We start from the raw sequence: 21,429 nt of genomic DNA, 5'->3' as shown, positions 1-21,429 counted from the left end.
AAACAAAAGCAAAAAGAAGAGTGTTGATAAACCTAGCAACAAGTGTAGACAAAGATATTCCATAGTATATGGTCATTCCACAGCTCACATATAACACATACACAAGTCTCGATTGAAACCTCAATATTTTCACATTAAATGAAATCTAAAATGGACTAATATATGTAGTAACTATCCATCCCTGAATCATGTCTTACAGCTAGCTACATGCTTATTTAGATAGATTCATATAAAATATATTAATAATGCATTTAATATTACCTACTTATTGAGCGATTCCCACAGCCTAAATTAGTGACAGCATCATTATCTAAACCTTGTAAGGTTATAAAGAATAAAAGCAGCAATGCCTACCAGTGCTAAGGATGACATTTGGAGTGCAACAATCCTCAACAAGATATTAATAACTATTATTAAAAAGACATGATCAAATTTATCCTCCAAATTTACATTCAGGTCTCAAGTTTATTACTGACATTTACAACATCAATTCAGCTCTGAGTATATGGACTTTCTAAATTTAGCTCAGACAGACTGAAGCTATTTTTCAGTATGTTGTAGAAAACACAAAGGAACAGACACTTCAAGCCAGAGATGGTCACCGTCCATCCTGACTGACCTGTGCGCGAGTTCAAGACCTGAAGAGAACACTCATCAATATATTAACAATAGAACACATCAATCTGCCATTTTCCTAGAGCTCTGTTGGCTCCTATCAACTTTCTGAGGTGTGGAATTTGAGAGGCTGGGTACGGGCTGTTTTTGCAAGTCTGGTCAGTAGCTGATGTCTTCCAGCCTCAGTCCTCAGGTCCCTGCGTGAGAGCACCACACTGCTTTACACATATTAAAAAGAATAAGGAAAAATGATAATAATGAAAAAAAAAGAGACCGAGATATAGAGGTGCATGCCTGTGATCTCAGCATGAGTCTGAGCTAAAGGAATTACAGATTACAAGCCAGTTTGCACAGTAAGGCCCTCTTAGAAGGAAAGAAATGGGGAAAGCATTCAGTAATTTGCTAGTTGAGCAGTTACTGTGGAATAAAGTATTTCTGACACTTCATGCTCACTATCCACTCAACAATCAGAACTTGCCAAGTTATATATTAGCATTGTTGTACACAAAACAGGCTGCAAGTATCTTGCCGGAGGGGTCAGATCAAGAAATTGGCAGTGCGAAGATCCAAGCTGGTGCCAGCTTGCCTTCCAAGTTAGCTCTCTTTGCTCTGCTCTGCAGACACCTCGTTGGCATTTGCAAGTGAAAGATAATGGTGATTCTTAAAATAGATTGTGGGGCTTCTTTTGGTATTCTGGTGGTTGCCAGAGCTATACTTTACTTATGACTCAGTTCCTATAAAATTCTCTTCCAGCAGCATTTTTTTTTACTTGTTAAAGAATATTCTGAATTTTCTATTAAGAGTCCTGAGAACTTTAAGATAGGTAGGCTAGGTATGGTGGTCTATGCCTATATTTTCAGCACTTGGGATCTGAATGTAAGAAGATCAGGAGTTCAAGGCCAGCTTTAGTTACATAGCAAACTTGAGGACAGTCCGAGCTATGTGAGACACTATGTCAAAAACAAAACAAAACAAAAAGGCCAAATTAAAACAGCAGGTAAAATCTTTAAAATGCTTTACCTGGACTTTTCCATTTCAGGGGTATCGCCAAACCTTAATTCTCATATGATTCTAAGATATTGTATCCATTCATTGTTAAAAGCAAATCTCAATTTTAGAACAAATTGCCACTAATAAAGGGGAAAGAGGAAAAAGATAATATTGTTAGTCAGACTTCAGATAAAGATGCACTATCTGTATTGGCATGCATAGACTTTTACTGGCACACAATGTATGCAGTGAAAACACTATGTGCCCTGCAGGCCAAGACTGTGAAAACAGAAAGCCCATGAGTACCAGTAACTAATTCCTCAGGGTCTGTACAGGGTCCTACAAGTCCCTGTAGTTAGTGAGCATCACAGCAAGTCATTGTGTTGGCTGTCTACAGGGTCTCCTGTGGCTCCTGCCTTTATGGTTGATGCAGTCATGGTGTATCATGGCTCATGGAGAAAGCCGAACTCCAATGCTCAAGATGACCAGAAACATCATCCAGCATGCTCCTAAGCCATCAGGAAAGCGATGGCAGCAGAGTCCTAACAAGCGTGCACAAAGTACCTGTCCTCCCTCTCCATGCCTCCCCCAGGCTCAAAAGCCTCGCAGCAGCTTGTCTTCCCCTTTTGTCCAAGACCAGAAACTCGCAGAACTTAATTCTTTGCCATATCCTCACTCTTACTACAGTTCTGGCAGCGCAGTGGTCAAATGTTGGATCAAATGTGTGTTGAGTAATTGTTCCACATTAGAATCTGAAGAGATCATTCACATAACTGTTGAACAAGTTGTCTCCCACAATGTTGCAGGGTTTTGTCTCTCCCCTAGTGTATTTCCTGATGCTGTGTGAGCTCTCTGATATATGGACACTCCCACACGAATGACTAAAAAGGAGAAAGAATTCCAGTCCATTAGGCACAGCATTCAGCCAACGTCTTGCAGACATGCGACCTACCATGGAACTAGGCTTCACCTGACAACAACCCTCAGAGGTAACGTAACTTTATTCCAGAACATTTTTTCCAGGCAAAAAAAATTCACTTCAGTTGTTTATAAATGTCCTGACTATGTCAGACAATTGCATTCCCTCTGTGCTCGACTGAAGAAACTGGACAAATGAGATTTTAGTATTAATATTAATAAAATGTTTTGCCTTAGTAGAAGATCAGAGCACTTTCCTTCACAAATGGGAGCTGATGCAAATACATATGCAATTTCAAAACATGAGTTTAAAATACAGTACAAGATATAGCACTTGCCTGTAATCCTTGCCCTCAGGAAACTGATGCAATAAGATCTTGAGTTCAAGGCCAGCCTTCTCTGGACTATATACAAAGATCCTGTCACACACAGAGGAAAGAATCCTTTTCAAGCAGCCTTGTATAAATATGGGGGTGATAGCTGTATTGCCAATCCTATAACAAGATGCCTGAGAAAAATCAAACTGTGCAAAGGTAATATTGCAGGATGTGGTGGCAAAAACCTTAAAACAATACTCTGAGATGTAGGCAAGCAGATCTGGGAGTTCAAGGCCACACAAAGTTGCATAGGGAGATCTTGTCTTTAAAAATTACTTTGCTTAAATAATTTTTGCAAAGGGTAACACTGATTTTGACTTTTGGTTTCAGAGGTTCAGTCTATGATGTTATGGTCCCTGCTGTGGGTCTATGATGGCATAGTACACCATGACTTGGACATATGACAGAGGATAGCCCACTCAAGTTTGTAGTTACTGCAGTCTACTTCCTACTAAATTCCACCCCCTAAATCTCCACTATCTACTGACAGCTCCATCAGTGACAAACCTGCAACATGTGAACCTGAAGGGTCATTCAATATAAAACTATAGCAACAATATAAACAAAGCTTCTTGGGCAAAAATGTCAGGGAGTTCCTTAAATAAGTATTGAAGGTACTCTAGTCAGCCCAAGCATGGCAAGCCTTGACCTTCTCCCTAATTTCCTCTGCCTTTCTAGAAACCATTAGAAGACATACTTAAAACTAGCCGCCAAGGTCTATTCTCTTATTTGGCCATTTTCTTCTCCTGAGGTTGACTACCAACGTCCAACTATCAAAATATTAAAGTCCAGAAAACAAAAGTCCACTTTGGCTCACCTAATTAATATGCCCAATTTAAATTAAACACCTCATCCTCACACAGGGTTTCTCCTTTTACCTTAATAAACCATCATCTGCCTATAAGCCACATCTATCTCTTCACTACACAGTGGCACCAGACAAAAACCCCTTTCCCTTCTCCCTTGTCCTCTGTCTCCTGTCTTTAGTTCTTAGTCTGTGCCTTTTGTTCTTCTGGAACAAAAATAAAAATCTCTTTCATGCTGAGAACATGGTCTTGGGGATCCTGAGCCAATATTGGTCCTTACAGGTCTAGTTTAGCTGGAGACGGCCTGGGATGTGACTCCAAATACTTTTGCTAATAGATGAGTTCCTAAGTGCGCAATTAGTACTCAGAACTGGGTGGCCCTGGGTAGCTCTGCACACCCCCAACACCAAGGAGTAAACTGCTTTATTCTAATCCCTGTGATGCATGCACAGCCCGTAACTCCTGGATATTGCAGGAAATCTTTTAAGGTTGATGAATCCAATAACGCTTAATGCCTTTTCTAATAGAAAGTGAAGTGCTTTGGAATAGTTGTCCTGGGGCAATGAACAGAGAATAGAAGTTGAATAACTTACCCTGGCTGCGTTAGCCTCCTACAGTGTTCAAACCAAGCTATTCAAACTATATGAAGTCAGTACACCAAAACACAACACAGGATATCCTGAACTAAAACACACAGAAATAGCCCGAGTATCCTGGATATGAGAGAAATACAAGAAAAATTAACAAAAACCTCCTAGATAAATGTGACACACATCTGGAGATTTGGGTGAAAAGTGTCTGTGAGGTAGGGGAAACTCCACAGGTTGTAAGAATTCTGAGCCAAAGTGGTTTGATTAACAGAGAACCCTGTCTGTGATGTAACCTGGTTTTGGAAAGCTAGAAGCAGTCTCCTGGGAAGGCAGTAGCCACATACAATATGAACACTGTAAATGAACAGTGTGCAAGTTATGTGCCTTAGGTAATTTAGATGTTAGATTTTTTTTTACTTCATTATTTTATGATTTTATTTAGGTGTGTGTGTGTGTGTGTGTGTGTGTGTGTGTGTGTGCCAGCTTATCTGTATGTGCACCTTTTACATGCAGGCACCCACAGAAGCCGAAAGAAGGCAGGAGATCTCCTGGAACTGGGATCCTGGGAAGTTCATGGGCTGTCCAACATGAGTACTGGGAAAACCAACCACAGTTCTCTTCAAGAGCAGTAAGAGCTCTTAACTCTGACCATCTCCAGTTTGATCACTACATGAGATCTCAAAGTAGTGACATGGCACTCCATCTCTCCTGGAAGATACATAGACTTTTTTTTTTAACTATTTTCTTTCTCTCAATAAATTACTTCAGAAAACAGGTAAAGTAGCAGTCATCTCTGCTCATCAGTTCTTGGTTTAATAAACTGTGAGGCCTTGTGAGACCATATATTTTTTTCTATTTTCCTTTTTTTCCAAGACAGGATTTCTCTGTATAGCTTTGGCTATCACGGAACCTACTCTGTAGACCAGGCTGGCCTCAGAGGCAGAGATCCTTCTGCCTCCCAAGTGCTGGGATTATTGGCGTAAGCAACCACCATGAGACCAAGTCTTTAAGAGTCTCCTTTGTTTTTTTAACAGTAAGAAGTGGCCACTGTTTAAATAATCCTGCAATTTCTACCAGTTCTTGACTTCAGTATTTGTTAAAGTGTGAAAATTTCATGTGAAATTACCCAAGAACCAAACTATACATATTACCATTCAAAATATAATTATGTCTTCTTGACAAATGATGCTTTTTATTGTTTCTATAAATTCATAACCAGATTAGGATAATACGATAACCTTATTTGCAGAATGTATATGCTTGGTTCACAGTTGTTCTAGAGACCTTATAAAACACCTTTGCAGTAATAAGATAATCCAGGGGACGTCTGTCTGCAGAACACATTAAGTAGACAACAGGACAGGCAGGCAGTCTGATTCAAGTGCCCATTTTATCAGCACCCTCTGTATATATGTATAATGTAGCCCCTCCTAATTGCATCAGTATTATATGAGAACAAATGAAACCTGAATCTAAAAATAAAAGATAAAGCACACACAATAAGCATATTATAAGAAATGCACCTTTTAGAAAGCGAAGAAATTCTTCTCAGCAGGTCCAAGCCACCATTCCGCTTACCTCCCTTCATAACACTACTATAATTTCAGATCAGAGGCTGAAACAAATAGAAAAGCTAATATGCTTTAGCATCCAAAACAACAGAAGGGACAAAATGACTTATTTATTTCTTCTATAGCAAGAAAGCTTATATTACTATTAAGATTTAAGTAGCATTTATCTTTTTTTAATTTTTATTATTTTCTTAATAAAATAGTGTAAGTGTCCCCATGATACGGTGTTTCTATGATCACAAAACCACAAAGAATCAACCAAGACACATTTTAAATATCAATTTCTATACCTTCCTATGGTCGTTTGAATGTAAATGTCCCCCATACAGTCATAGTAAGTGGTATTATTAAGAGGTGTGGTGTTGTTGGAGTAGGTGTGGCCTTGGAGGAAGTGTGTCACTATGGGGGTGAAGACTGAGGTCTCCTATGTTTAAGCTATGCCCAGTGTGGACACAGACACCTTCTGCTGCCTTAGCTCAAGGTGTAGAACCCTCAACTCCCTTTTCAACACTACGTCTTCCTTTATACATGATGATAATGGACTAAATCTTTGAAACTAAGCAACCCCAATTAAATGTTTTCCTTTACAAGAGTTGCCCTGGTCATAATGTCTTTTCACAGCAATAGAAATCCTAACTAAGACAACTCCTCTCAGGCAAACTATGCCAAATGAAAACTATCTGGAGCATTCGTGGAGCTGAACGTTTTAGGTAAAACTAGCTGCCTCTACAATGCAATCGTCCCATGCCCTCTTCAAATCCACTATCTACTGACTGGCAATATAACGCCAGCCATTAATAGCAACCAAAAGAGTTGATTGGCATATAACCAACATAGCTTGTTCCCGAGTGGTTGAGAACATATGTGTTCAAAGCAACAAATGAGGATGGTACTATTATTTGATAGTAATAGTAAATTAATTACATCAATAGTAAATGTGTGAAAATTGGCTAATGGTTTTGAAGATTGCTAATAATTTTAAGGGCCAGGAAATTTCATTCTTCTGGAGTCAGGAGTAGAATTATTCTCACCCAGAATGTGAAATAAAGAAGGGAGGCAGAGCAAACTCTCCAAGTTCCTTGCTGAGTGGTGGCAAGGAGGCAGAAGGCCACCAACCCACCACTCTGCCCTCTATGGAACAGCCTTTAGAGTTCGGAAGTTGTCCTGCGCTCAGCCCCGCCTGCAAGAACCACGTGGGACACAGGATCCTCCTGCAGAAATAGCTTTAATGCCCCTTGGGAGAGCGAGCATCAGCCAACATGGCGGAGACCCAGATATGATGGAACCCATCCCTAATATAGGAAACAGACCCTGCTTCGGACGTGTCACTCTTGGATTGGTCCGCTGCTCCCAGTCCTAGGTGATGCCTCGGGAGTAGGCGGGGACGCAGTAGTGGAAAGTTACCAACACGTGGGCGTTCACCTGGCGGTGAAGCCGGATGTCAGCGCCATCTTGATGATGGAGAATGTGGCTGCGGCCCCCCACAGGAAGTCACTCCATCTCAGGAAATAAATGAAGAAAGCAGGAACAAAAACATCATTGATAAAGATGAGTTTGTGCCTCAAGACACAAACAAACAAAACCTCAGGGACTGCTTTCCTGTTGTTCCCCCAACCCTGCGATGACAGAAAAACTCCTCAGCAGGAGGTAGTAGGGCTGTCTCTGTAACATATGCCCCTTCTTTGTTGTGTCTTGTAGCTATTCATAATTATCACTGAAACTAAGTGTGCAGCACTCAGGGATGAGCTAGATTCCCTGGAAGTTTTCTCCTTCTCATTGTTGGTCAGAGAGGAAAGTGTCCAGGCTGTGGTTCTGGGGGTGCAGGTGTCTGTGTCCTGTATTTTTTCCAAATCAAGGAGACTCTGGGATCCTCTTCCCTTGGATCTGGAACTCAGGCTCTTACTTCTGTCTGAGAAACACACACACTCACACACTGTCACATCTCCTCTTCCCTTCTCTTTTTATTTCTTGTTTCTCTGGAAAGGGTACCATATACCTGTCAGTTTTAGGATGGCCATATTTAGCATAAACCCATGTTTTCATGTTATAGAGCAAGCTATAGAGGCCTGATGGTCACAGAGCAGTGTTATGAGAATTATCCAGGCTTTCTCTTTTACATTGGACTCAGTATTTGTCTTCATGTCATCGTATGGCAATATCTTAGCTCAAAGATGTGTGTGTGTGTGTGTGTGTGTGTGTGTGTGTATGTGCATGCGTGCATGTGTGTGTGTTTGTTGTTCTTAGAGACAACATTTTTCTCAAAATCTCTGTCCTGCTTGGAAGGTAATATTCATTTTCCTCTTGTCAGGGAAGGATAGTGTTGAGTTCAAGAAGCACATAAATAGAAAAAAAAAGTACTCAGAAGTACCAGAACAATCATCAATATAAGATTCAGTCTATAGACCAGGAATCAAGGCAAATCCAGAAGGTTGGTAGGATTTTGAAGGATAAGCTCAATCTGCTGGAGCCAGAAAACAACAGGCTTTGCCCGGCTCCCCAGCTTTCCATGACAGCGTGCCTGTACAACATCCAAACAGTTAAGATGGAGTTGGGGTGTGGCTCTTTAGCAGGGCACTTGTCTAGCGTTTACAACACCCTGGGTTTGATCACAAGCACAGAAAAATAAACAGACAACAATGAGGAAGAAACTATGTACACGACTGTCTCCTGATTGCTTTTACTTTCTCTGTGAGAATAGATAGCAAACTGAACTGGCAAAGGGCTAATGTTCACAAGCAGAATACACAGAGTCTAGAGCTTGGACTATCAAACAAACTTTTGCTTACTTATCTTTAGATCAAGTCACATTGTAAAGACAACTTGTTGTCTCTATGGGGAGAGGAGGAAGTCCTGAGTAAATGCATGTTGTTGACATGCATGCAGCCATGTTAAGGACTCCAATGTCTCAAGACCCATGGAAATGACACAGCCTTGCTCTGGTATGAGTCTGAGTGTCTAAGAATGAACAGACCACTGTGTGCAAAAGCCACCAAACACAGCTTCTTTCTCGTGGATGACTGCATCCTGAAACTGCTCCCCTACAAAGACCTCCTTCAGAAATCAACTAAACCAGGCTCCTTGTTCAGCTGGATACAATAAACCTGCCTCTTCAATTGAGATAGATAAAATAAAATAAACGAGATTCTGGATTGCTGGTGGCAGTACATCTCTATCAGAACACACAGGGCCCATCCTATCCCAGGTTTTCTGTATGACTGTGGGTCTGTCCCTTCTTCATCACTTCATTGCCTCAGTCAGACTCCCGGGATTAAGCCGTGCAGCCACAATGTGACTCCATTATTATTTGTATGGATCTAGCTGGCCATGACCATAACCATCTTCAATTGTAACCTCTGTGGTCACCTCAGAATAACTACCTGGTGTCACCTCATACTAGACATATATAACACTTTACAACCCCACTCCAATCCCTCCTAGGAATCCTCTTACTTTTGAGAACTCTAGAGCTCCAAGTTCCTAAAACTGTGTGCAGAGAAGTTCAAGAGGCTTTGGGTTTCTCCTTCACCCTACACCCAGCCCCCATGAGAAAGACAGAAAAATAAAGTCCCAAGTGAATGAGTGGATGCCTCAGGATCCTGAAGGGTACAATCTAGACATAGGAAAAATTACCATTTATAGTCATGAAACCAATGAAAACAGTTATGTCCATAACCAAGTACAACAGGAATATTCACGCATCTCAAGCATGTCAGCACTGAAGAAATCAGAAGGATTTCCTGCTTTCTATAGCCACAGATTCTGAAACACAGCGTGGGTGTGACCAAAGCAGAAACTGAGCAGGAAACCATGACAACAGAATGTGTATAGTGTTCTGTTTACCCACCTGGGAATACCTCAGGTGTGCTTCAAGCCTGCCTCGTGTGAACCTAAAGTAACAAAAATACCTTAGTGGTTATACTAAACATGACTATTCTGGTGCTTTCTAACAAAAGCAGCCTTTTAGGTTTGAAAGACATTTGTCAAGCACTCTGTAAACTTCTTAAGTTATGTGTGGGTCTGTGTACGTGACTGTAGGTGCCCACAGAGGTCTGAACCAACAGATGCCCTGTAGCTGCAATTATATGCTATTGTGTGGCACCTGACTTGGATGCTGGAGATTGAACTTGGGTCTTCTGCAAGGGTAGCACAGGTGCTCCTAGCTGCTGAGTCAACCTCTTCACCCTCAACATGAATTCTTTTTTTTTTTTTACATACTAATCCCAGTTCCTCCTCCCTCCCCTCCTGCTCCTTCCACCTTCCCCTCCTCCCACTGCCCCCATCTGTTCCTCAGAGAGAGGGTAACTCCATGGGGAGTTAATGAATTCTGTCACATCACCATCCAACATGATTCTTTTTTATATATAATTTATTAATTTGTATAAAACCACATTTGGTATTTTCCTGCATGTATATGTCTGTGTGAGGGTGTCAGGTCCCTTGGAACAGGAGTTATAATAGATTATTATGAGCTGCCATGTGGGTGCTGGGAATTGAATCTGGGTCCGCTGGGAGAGCAGCCAGTACTCCTAAGCCCTGAGCCATCTCTCCAGCCCCCAACATGAGATTCTCAACCAGCCAACCTAAGGCATAAATAAGAAAACCAAATCCTTGCATTGGGAAGTTTAAGAACTCAAGCCTCCTGGGGCCACAACACTGTGGTAGGATGTCAGAGTCTCCATCAGTCTGAACTACAGTCCTCACTTGGCTGCATTTGGCTCACTTAAAACACTTAAAAAGTTAATTCTCAACACGCTTACAGCTTTTCAACTGTGATAATCAGCCGACCAAAATACAGCCTGTTATGTAACAGTCCTGTCAGGCAGGGTTGGTGGCCAGGAGTGGAAGAGCTCTTGTAGGGCTGAGTTCAGTTGTATTGTCTGTCCCACAGTTGTGGTTTAGGTCAAGGGAGAGTCTTAAGTCTTGGAGAGCCTTGGGCTTGCCCAACACCCATCAACATACAAATATATAATGACTGTCTGGCACTATCTTTGGCATTAGCTCCTCGTCCTACTTGTTTCATGTGCCTAGGGGATTTGGGGGGAGGTTATCGTCTTGTTTCAGCATCTGTGTGCACGCCACACAGTCAAGCTAGGTCAGTGGTCCTCAGCATCTCTCTCCTCCTCCTTTGAGTTCTTTGAGGTGAAACTTGAAGTCTGCTATATTCTGTCAGAGTTTATCATCCTTCTCCTATTTGAAACGGAGCATGCTCCATTCTAATATTCCTCCCATGTTTTGGCCATTGTACCCTTTTTTGCACCTGCTTTCTCTTATCCCCCCCCCCCCCCGCCCCGTGGTCATGTATTTCACAGTTGCAGGAGGACTGGTTTGCATTTACTTAGCATATAACCAATACAGCTGTCCATATCGCTCCTGCCTCTCTCTTGATGTTTCCTTGACAGTGGGCCCTTCCAGCGTTCTATCCTATACAATCTTTTTTTTTTAATTGGAGAATCTCCCTCTGGAAAAATCTCACTTTTTCATTTGACTTAATTAATGCACACTCTTTCTCCCCAGCAGCCTCCACAACTGTATCTTTTGCCCATTTTTCCCTCTTGAATTTTTCATATTTTTGAGCCTTTATTCTCTCCAGTGGGATGCTCCAGGGAAATTTACATATTCTCTGTTCTTCAGTTTTGCCCCCTTCTCTTATTAGTTAATGTAGCCACCTACATCACAATTGCCAAGCAAGGACATCTGTCATCCCTGCTTACTACACAAATGCAAAATAAAACTATTTTCTTTCTTTCTCTCTTTCTTGAACAGCAGAGTGGTCCTGATGCATGACTCTCCTGGGGTGTGCTAGCTTCCCAGGGAGAGAGAAGCATAGCTACCCTCTCACATCTTGCAATACAGATCGCTTACAAAAACCAGAGCTCTCTGTGCTGGGCCTGGCATTCCTACCCTTTCCAAATGCACTGCTTTCCTGACATCCTTTCTGGAAAGATGGCTACCAGGAATAGTAGGGCTATCAGCCACTGGCCTTTCCAGTTCACATACTCCCCCCGCCCTCCACTGGATTATAACCACCCATCAGCACTTACCTGCCCCACCTGCCGTCCATCCCAGCCCTTTTGGGGCACACATGCCCACCTAAATCAGTGACCCAGTGACGTTTTGATGGCCACGAAGTTGGTGTAGTTTGCTATAGAAGTTACTTTCTCTGAATAAAAGGAAGGTGGCTCAGCTTCAACTTCCCTCGGTCCCTAAGACAGGGCAACGGTAGTGTGGGTTAAGATTCCGACAGCCCTCAACTGAGTTTTCGGCTCCTCACTTCAATGCTAATTAGATGGGGAAATGAGCAATATTCAGGCCTATTTTCTCCAGCTAAGGCATAACTCTTAGCCAGGGAGCTGAGCACATTATCACAAAGTTAAGAGAAACCCCATTTCAAAGATCAAAATAACCTCAAAGGCTAAGTTGAAAAGACAAAGCATAGTCAGGCAGTGGTGGCATATGCCTTTAATTCCAACTTAGTAGACAGAGGTAGACAGATCTCTGTGAGTTCGAGGCCAGCTAGGTCTACAGTGTGAGTTCCAGGAAAGACTCCAAAGCTGCACAGAGAAACCCTCTCTCGAAAAAAACCGAAAAAGAAAAAAGACAAAACACTATTGGGAACAATCTGGGGATCTCTCCTTGGACCTGGGATCCCATATATAATCAAGTTTCCTGTAAACTCTAATATGACTCCCTTAGTTGAAATATATTCTTCCCTGATCCCACATTCATCCTTCCTCCCTTCCCCCCATCCCGGTCAACCGAGCTTTCTCCATTCCTCCCCTACTCCCTTCTCTCTAACCCTCTCCCCTTCCAACAACCCTCCCACCCCCCCCCCATGCACCCAAGGTTACCTGGGACTCTTGACTATTTCCTACCTCCTGGCGGATAGGTAAATAATCTTCATCAGGTTCGTCTTCTTATTTAGCTTCTCTAGGATCACGAATAATAGGCTCAAAGACCTTTAATTATGGTTAGAATCCACTTATGAGTGAATACATACCGTGTTCCTCTTTTTGGGTCTGGCTTACCTCACTCGGCCCGTGACCATACTGATGAATATTTTGCTTATCACCATAGATCCCTCACCTGGCGTTGGATGACGATACAGATGGAGGCCCGCGTTGGAGCACCGAACTGAGCCCCCCAAGTTCCAAACGAGGAGCAAAAGGAGGAAGAAAATGACGAAGGACTGCGAGGGATACTATCACCCACTGATACAAGGGGTCGGATCTAATGAGAGTTTACCAAGGCCAGATGGACCGTGACTGAACGAGCATGTGATCCAACCAGATTCTCTGAATGTGGTTGGATTTTCTGAATGTGGCTGGCCTGCAGTCTTTCCGAGAAGCCATTGACAATGACACTGGGACTGGTTTCCTCTGCATATACTGGATTTTTGGGATCCAGTCTGTTTGGATGCTCACCTTCCTGGACCTGGAGTGAGGGGGGAGGAACTTGGACTTCCCACAGGGCAGGAGACCCTGACTTCCCTTGGGGACAAAGAGGGAGGAGGAGAGGGAGGGGGGAGTGGGAGGGCGTTGGGAGGAGGGGCGTAAATGGAAACTTTTTATAATTTAATAAAATTACTAAAAGAAAAAAAAAAACACTATTGGGAGAACTAAAAGAAACTCAGTTCCTTCCTGAATAAGAGGGAACTTTTATCATTTAAATAAGTTTTTCCACGGCCAAACATAAATCATTTTTCCACCCCCACCCTAGCCTTTCCCTTCAGTCATGCACTGTTTGGAGGGCAATGCAAGCTTCCTACACAAAGGAAACATCTGTGATTCAAAGGCCTAACAATTACCAAAGTGCAGAAGCAGTCTACAGAATTTAAAAGAAAACAGAAAAAAACTTCGTTCACTATTCATTTGACCAGGAATTAATATTAAAACATATAAAGAACTAAAATAAATCAATCAATAAATAAGTAGAAATGAAACAATATAATCAATAAATGGGCAAGTGATGGAATAAACAGGTTTTTTAAATTTTATCTAGCCTTTTATTCCTAATAATTCATTATTAAATTTTTATTTTTGTACAACATAAAAAATTTTGAAAATAACAACAATGTAAATAGGCTTAGTAAGGATTCAAACAAACAGTAAATTAAAATAAAAAAGTTTTAAAAATATATTTTCTAAATAATATAATGGTCAAAAATACAAATAAAATTATATTCTTCTTAAATCTCTTTTATTTTTTATTGCTCTTATTGAGCTATACATTTTTCTCTGCTCCCCTCCCTTCCTCCTTCCTCCACTTCTACTCTCTTCCATGAATAAACAATTTTTAAATGAACAAATACAAGTGGCTAATAGATTCATGAAAAAAAATTCTTTATCTATAGCCATCAGGGATAGGCAAGTAAAAAGTACATTTAATTCTGATACTTGATAAGCTAGTGAAAAATTTGGAAAAAAAAATTAAAAAGCACATTGAAGCCAGAAATGGGCAGACACCTGTAATCCCAGATCTTGGGGACTGAAGAAGAAGAGTCCCCAGCTCAAACTACATAGTGATACTGGAGAAATGGGGGTCTCTTTGTAAGGTTTTTAGTGTCTTTAATGAAAGAATGCAACAAACAGACATAGTTCTACTAACATTTAAAAGAAAAACTCCACAGCAGGCAAATTCAACAGCTGCTTAAAAACTAAAGGAGAGAAGATGAAATGAGACCACCCTGTGTAAGCCGGCAGGGGGCTCAGACAAGCAGCCAAATGGTGGTGAAGGAGACTTGGAAAAAGAATAAAGGCCAAAATGTTGGGGAAATCCAGCCTGCTAAGGAAGGCATGCTTATGGTAAGGAAAGCATTATAGAAAGGAGACAGAAGAGAGGGAAAGTTATGTTTTCTGAGAATTCAAATTTACATAGCTGCACAGTTGTGTCCTGAAAAGCTACTGGACTAGGAGTCGGGATTCTGGGAAGGAAAGTACAGTATCTCATTAAATGATTAACTATTCACCTAACTCTTTTGTATGGCATAAGGTGAGCCCACCTTGCTAGTGCTGGAACCAGCACAAGATAAATGTTAGGTCTCTTCCCAGAGATTTTATTTTCTTGATCAGAAGGAGTTTGTTCTTTACTCTAGTAATAGTGAGGTCCTGTCTAATTAAAGTAGCAACAACAACAATCAAAGAAACTGCTACATTAAGATTCCATCTCGCCCCTGTCGGAATGATTGTCATCAAGAACACAACAAGTGATGTGAGGATGCCAGAAAGGGAAACAAAAATTGCACACTGCTGGTGGGGTGCAAACTTGTATAGCCGCTGTGGAACTCAGTGTGGAGGGTTATCAGAAAAACTAAAGCTAGAACTACCATGTGCCCAGCTACACCACTCCTAAGTACACATCAGACAGATGTCAGCATATGTGATGTTTATGTGCCACTATGCACAGTACCCAAGATAAGGAACCAGCTAAGTGCCTGTTGACAGATGAACAAACAGCAATATATGACCTCTCTCTCCATACACGTATGTATGTATGTATATAAAGCCTTTCAATATATCACAACTTTCTCCATATGTATTACATGTTGATATATGTTATATTTTGATATATTAAATTTTGATACATATTCCATTTAAACATATATATATGTGATATATATATATATATCACATTAGAGAGAGACAAAAGTACTCAGGCACAAGCACAAACTGTAATTACTATTTCCAGGAAAATCATTGGAAATGGGTGGAGATAACCATGTCAAACAAATAAGCCAAACTAAAACAAATGTTTGATTTCATATGTGGAACCTAGATTTTAAAAACAACAAAAAGACATGAAAACAGAAGGTAGGGTATTTTAGAAAAGAAGAAAGACAGGCTGAGAGAAGAGAGAAAATTGGGAGTCCACTGCTGTGATAAAACATCATGAGCACGGCCACTTATGGAAGGGTTTATTTGAAGCTTATGGTTCCAGAGGGATAAGAGTCCATCACTGCCTCAGTAGAGAAGTATAGCATCAGGTAGGGACAGCACTGGAATCTAGAAGTTGAGACCTAAGAGCTCACAATTCTCACAATTCCAACCACAAACAGGAAGCAAGAAGATGAACTGGGGATGGATAGTGGAGGCTTTTGACCCTTAGAGTCCAGCAATGCACTTCCTCCATCAAGGGCATACCTCCTAAGCTTCCCGGAATGGCACTTCCAGCTGGGGATCAAGTATTCCAAAACTCAAGAATATGGGTAAACATCTTATTCAAAACACCACAGAGAAAAAGTATTACCAAAGCACATTATAGACGTATGTGAAAATTTCATAGGAAAGCAAAAATTGTGTATACTTAATGTATGTTGATTTTTAAAAGGAGAGTGAGAGAAAGTAAAACAGAAAAAGATGATGAAATGTTTAGGATTTCACAGTGAATTTTTTCCAGTGCGGAAGACAGAACTCACATTCTCATGCCTGGTGGGCTAGCTGCCTGCCTTGGACTACAACCCTAGCTCTTCATAAGTCTTTATTTAGACCATGTGTATTTTTAGCTCTTATTGGTCTTTGTGGCAAGGCTTTCCTACATAGTCTGGGTTGGCCTAGAATTCCTATGTTAACCAAGCTGGCCTCCAACTCATAGCAATCCTCCAGCATTAGCTTCTAAAGTTCCAGGAATAGAGGCATAATCCACCCTGTCGAGCTTTTACTATACACATGTGAAAAGTGAGCTTTTCTAAATGGTAGAATCCTGTTCCAAAACTATTAGCTTTGAGGATATAATGACGACATGGGACCAAACTAAAATGTAGGGACACTGATCAATCAAAATCACTAAATGTTAGGATGTTTCTTATTAATGGTTGATGAAATATTTTCTGTATTCATGACAAAATTTAAAAAATGATTAAAAAGTCAAAGAATTATAAAATTATAGTGATTAAATATAATATAAATTATAATAATTATGATTAAAAAGTCAAAGATTATAAAAATGCTTTTTAAAGTACTTACTAAGTTTTTAGTCATGTCCAGAACTAAAATGCTCTTTATACGTTCCCATGTTATGATAAAATACATGTGTATCTTCCTGTTGCTTAACACAGACTATTGAAGATTTAATTCTTCTTTAAAAGGGTTAACTTTGATGTGCACATGTGTATGCTTATGTGCAAATGTTGTACGATGCCCACAGAGGCCAGAAGAGAATGCCTGGTCCTCTTGAGCTAGAGTTCCAGGTATTGTAAACTGCCTAATGTGAAAGATGAGAACTTGTAGTGGTTTGAACATAATTGACCCCCATAAGCTCGTAGGGATAGCAATATTCAGAGGGGTGTTCTTGGTGGAGGAAGTGCGGTCATGAGCTTGGGGGTCTCATATATGCCCAGTATCTCAGACCACTTCCTGTTACCTCTGGGTCAAGATGTAGGAATCTCAGCTCCTCCTCCAGTCACATGTCTGCCACATACTACCATGGCACACCACGATGACAATGGTAAACCTCCGAAAATGTAAGCCTTCCTGATTAAACATTTTCCTTCATGAGAATAAAAACCATAACAAAACAGAAGTCTGTACCAGAGAATGGGGTGTTGCTGTGTCTTGCTTTGATCCAGTATTTTCTCATTAGCCTCCCTTCCCTATGTTTTGGAATGGTGGTAAAAGTTCTGCGCCATTATATGTTAGAAGTATGCAATCTGTATTTTGATCTTATAGGGAATTACAGTTAAGAGATTTCATGAATCTCAGAAGAGACTTTGATCTTTGGACTTTAAAACATTGTTGAGACTGTGATACTCTATGGTGACTTTTGAAGTTGGACTAAATGTATTTTTCACAATGGCATTGTTACAAGTTATGGAGACCAGGGAGTGGAATGTGGCAGTTTGAATGCAATTGGTCCCCAAAAGTGCATAGGGAATGGCACTATTGGAAGGTATGGTTTTATTGGCATAGGTATGGCCATGTTGGAAGAAGTGTGTCATTGTGCAAGCAGACTTTGAGGTCTCATATATGTTCAAGCTATGCTCAGTATGAGGCCACTTCCTGCTGCTTGTGGGACAAGATGTAAGAACCCTCAGCTCCTTCTCCAGCACTATGTCTACCTGCATGCCACAATGTCCCATCAATATGATAATAGACTGAACCTCTGAACTGTAAGCTAGCCACCCCAATTAAATATTTTCCATTTTAAGAGTTCCCGTGGTCATGATGCCTTTTCACCACAATAGAAACCCTAACCAGGACAGAACTGAATTCCAGTTCTCTATAAGAGTAGCAAGTGCTCTAACTCACTGATTCATCATTCCAGCCCCCTCAACTTCAGTACATAATGATTCTGCTTAGACCAGAATATAATCCTATGTCAACAACATTTAGTGGCCCACGAGCAGAAAAAAGAAAATTTTTTTAATAGCTTTCCATCTGCGTTCCAGGTTTTGCCAAGGTTTTGAGCCAATAAACAACCCACAAAAAGATGTGATGGGACCTGAATAGTTTTTCTTTTTCTTTTTTTTCTTTTTCCATTCAAAAATTTACACTTCCTCTCCTTTTCCTATTCCCCTCCTGCTCCCCCACTCCCCTTCCTCTCTCCCCCTCTCTCCTTAAAAGAGGGCAGGGAAACCTGCCCTGTGGGAAGTCCAAGGCCTTCCCCACTATATCCAGGCCTAGGAAGCTGTGCATCCAAATAGACTAGGGTCCCAAAAAGCCAGTACATGCAGTAGAAACAAGTCCCAGTGCCTTTATCAATGGCTTCTCAGTCAGTCCCCATTGTCAGCCACATTCAGAGAGTCTGATTTGATCACATGCTCATTCAGTTCCGGTCCAGTTGGATTTGGTGAGCTCCCACCACTGCCTCAGTGGGTGAACAAACCCCTCACAGTCCTGACTTCCTTGCTCATATTCTCCCTCCTTCTGCTCTTCAACTGGACCTTGGGAGTTCAGTCCATTGCTCTGATTAGGGTCTCTGTCTCTATCTCTATCTGCTGCTGGGTGAAGATTCTATGGTGATATTCAAGATAATCATCAGTGTGATACTGAGGCAAGGACAGTTCAGGCACCCTCTCCTCTGCAAAGACTTAGCTGGGGACATCCCCGTGGACACCTGGGATCCCCTCTAGAGCCAAGTCTCTTGCCAACCCTAAAATGGCTCCCTTAATGTAGGTATCTTCTTCCCTGCTCCTATATCTGCCCTTCCTCCATCTCAAAGTGTGGAATATATACACATTAGAGTACTACTCAGCAGTAAAAAACAACGACATCTTGAATTTCGCATGCAAATGGATGGAAATAGAAAACACTATTCTGAGTGAAATAACCCAGACCCAAAAAGATGAATATGATATGGACTCACTCATTGGTGGACTCTAGCCATAAACAAAGGACATTAAGCCTATAGTTCACAAGCCTAGAGAAGCCAAATAACAAAGTGAACCCAAAGAAAAACATATATAGATCCTCCTGGAAATTGGAAGCAAACAAGATGGTCGGAGCATGGGAGTGGGTGGGGGTGGGGAAGGAGATGGGGGAGGAAGAAGGGAGAAGGGAAAGACGGGGGAGATCTTAGGGGAGGGGATAATTTTTCTCTTTCAGTATTTTAACATTTGCTTGACATCTATATTTTGACACCAGCATAGTAAGATTAACCATACTGGGACTAATGGCACAGGATTGGTCACATGGTACTGACTAATCTTTGCTAGACGCACCTCTACTCAGTCACTGTCCTCCACGCTTCCAAGCATATCCCACACTCTACACTGGAGGCCAGTGCTTCTACCTTATTCAATTCACATTCACATCCCCAAAATACCGGCTTGGTTCTTGGAGTTATTTAAGTGTGCAACTCGTGTGCTGTCAGCATGGTTAGACAACCTTCTAATTATTAACCTTCCAATCTGCACACCTATTAAAATGCAGCAATTCACTTCATTTTCAAAATGACCAGTAGGGTGGTTGTTATAAGAACACACATTTTACAGATCAGGAAGCTGAGAAAACAAGAAGTTGAGAATTTTCTCAAGGCAACACCCATGTGGTATGCAGCGGCACCCAATTCACAGTCAGGCATCCAGCTCAAAGCCTGGGAACCCTCACTAAGTGATAATTTTGCACACAGATGAAGGATCCTCTCTGTGACCCACATATCTTCTCAGAGTTTTCAGAAGTGTGTGTGCAATAGATGCAATTCTCTTCTTCGAACATACAAGAAGGCAAGTTTGGATAGCAGTTGAACCTTAGGTGGCATTTTATTGCACTTCCTGGTGATGGAGACACTTGGCTCTTTTTCGGAGGTATTGGTATTCTCTTCAAGAAAACTGTTACCACAAAGCCACAAGGGATTGGCAGCTACAGAGCTCTGTTTGAACAGTCGTTTAGCAATGCTGCCAGGATCCAGAATCCATTCTATCCATTTTGACAGCAAGGCATACTTGATATTTACACATATATGAAGTTTACAAAACGCTTCACAACAATGAAAATCTATGAACCGTGTATGCCATATCTTAGGCAACCAGGACTTGTAATTAACAAGTAACATCCGCCTTTTGTGATTACAACGGAAAAGTCTAATGAACCTCCTAAACGTTTATACCTCTAAATTCTAGAGAGAGGGCTATTTTACTTTGACCAAGAATAAGCGGTAAGCCCTAAAGCAGGCTTTTCACAAACAAGGTCAGGAAACACCTCACCCAGCATGGTCTTTCAGCATTTATATATATTCTTCTTTTTTTTCTTGTAGTTAAAAGTTTGCAAATTTTAACAGCAGACTTGACCTTCTCATCCTCAATTATCTAACAGACATTTAATTTAAATTTAAATTAATTAACAGTTAAATTATATAGGGCTATTTTTTCCCATATTAAAGATGATGAGGTCGCTGGGTGGTGGTAGCACATGCCTTTAATCCCAGCACTCAGGAGGCAGAGACAGGTGGATCTCTGTGAGTTCGAGGGGCCAGCCTGGTCTACAAGAGCTAGTTCCCGGACAAGCTCCAAAGCTACAGAGAAACCCTGTCTAGAAAAACAACAACAAAAGCAAACAAAAAAAAATGATGAGGGCAATCTGAACTCATTTGTTTGTTTGACTCTATTCTGTATGTTTTTAACACCTCCTCAATACTGACTAGTCTAACAAGACTTTTAAGCAACCAGAAGTCTACAAGGCCTTTTGTTGGTCTGCTGAGGGCAAGCACATCCCATTCCTAGGAGGTACAATTCACATATTATCAACTGGTGCCTCATTCTCAAGTTAAACTTAGTCTTTCTAAATAGAATAGATGTATGCTGACATAACTAAGAAACCAAAGGATTTGGGAACAAAAATTTAAAAGGAATAAATCATCAAAATATTGCAGAAAAGTTACTGAGAATGAAGGTAATTTTCTGCGATAAGTTCTGAGATACTAGGAAAAAGTAACCATATCTAGAACAAATATAACTATATTTACATTAAATCACATTTTTGTTGCCAACAGAGCCAAGTCATGAACATTTTTTGGAAGTGAAAAGTCTCTTTCAAGAAGGCAAGGAGGAAGAGAGCATCAACAGCCTTGAATTAGGAGGAATGCCTTGGTGTTAGCAGGGAGCAAAGATTTACATGGAAAGGGTCAGGAAGTC

This window comes from Myodes glareolus, chromosome 16 (genome assembly GCF_982192425.1).
Source record: "Myodes glareolus chromosome 16, mMyoGla1.1, whole genome shotgun sequence".
NCBI classification, from domain to species: Eukaryota; Metazoa; Chordata; class Mammalia; order Rodentia; family Cricetidae; genus Myodes; species Myodes glareolus.
Note: the sequence above shows the minus strand (reverse complement) of the source record.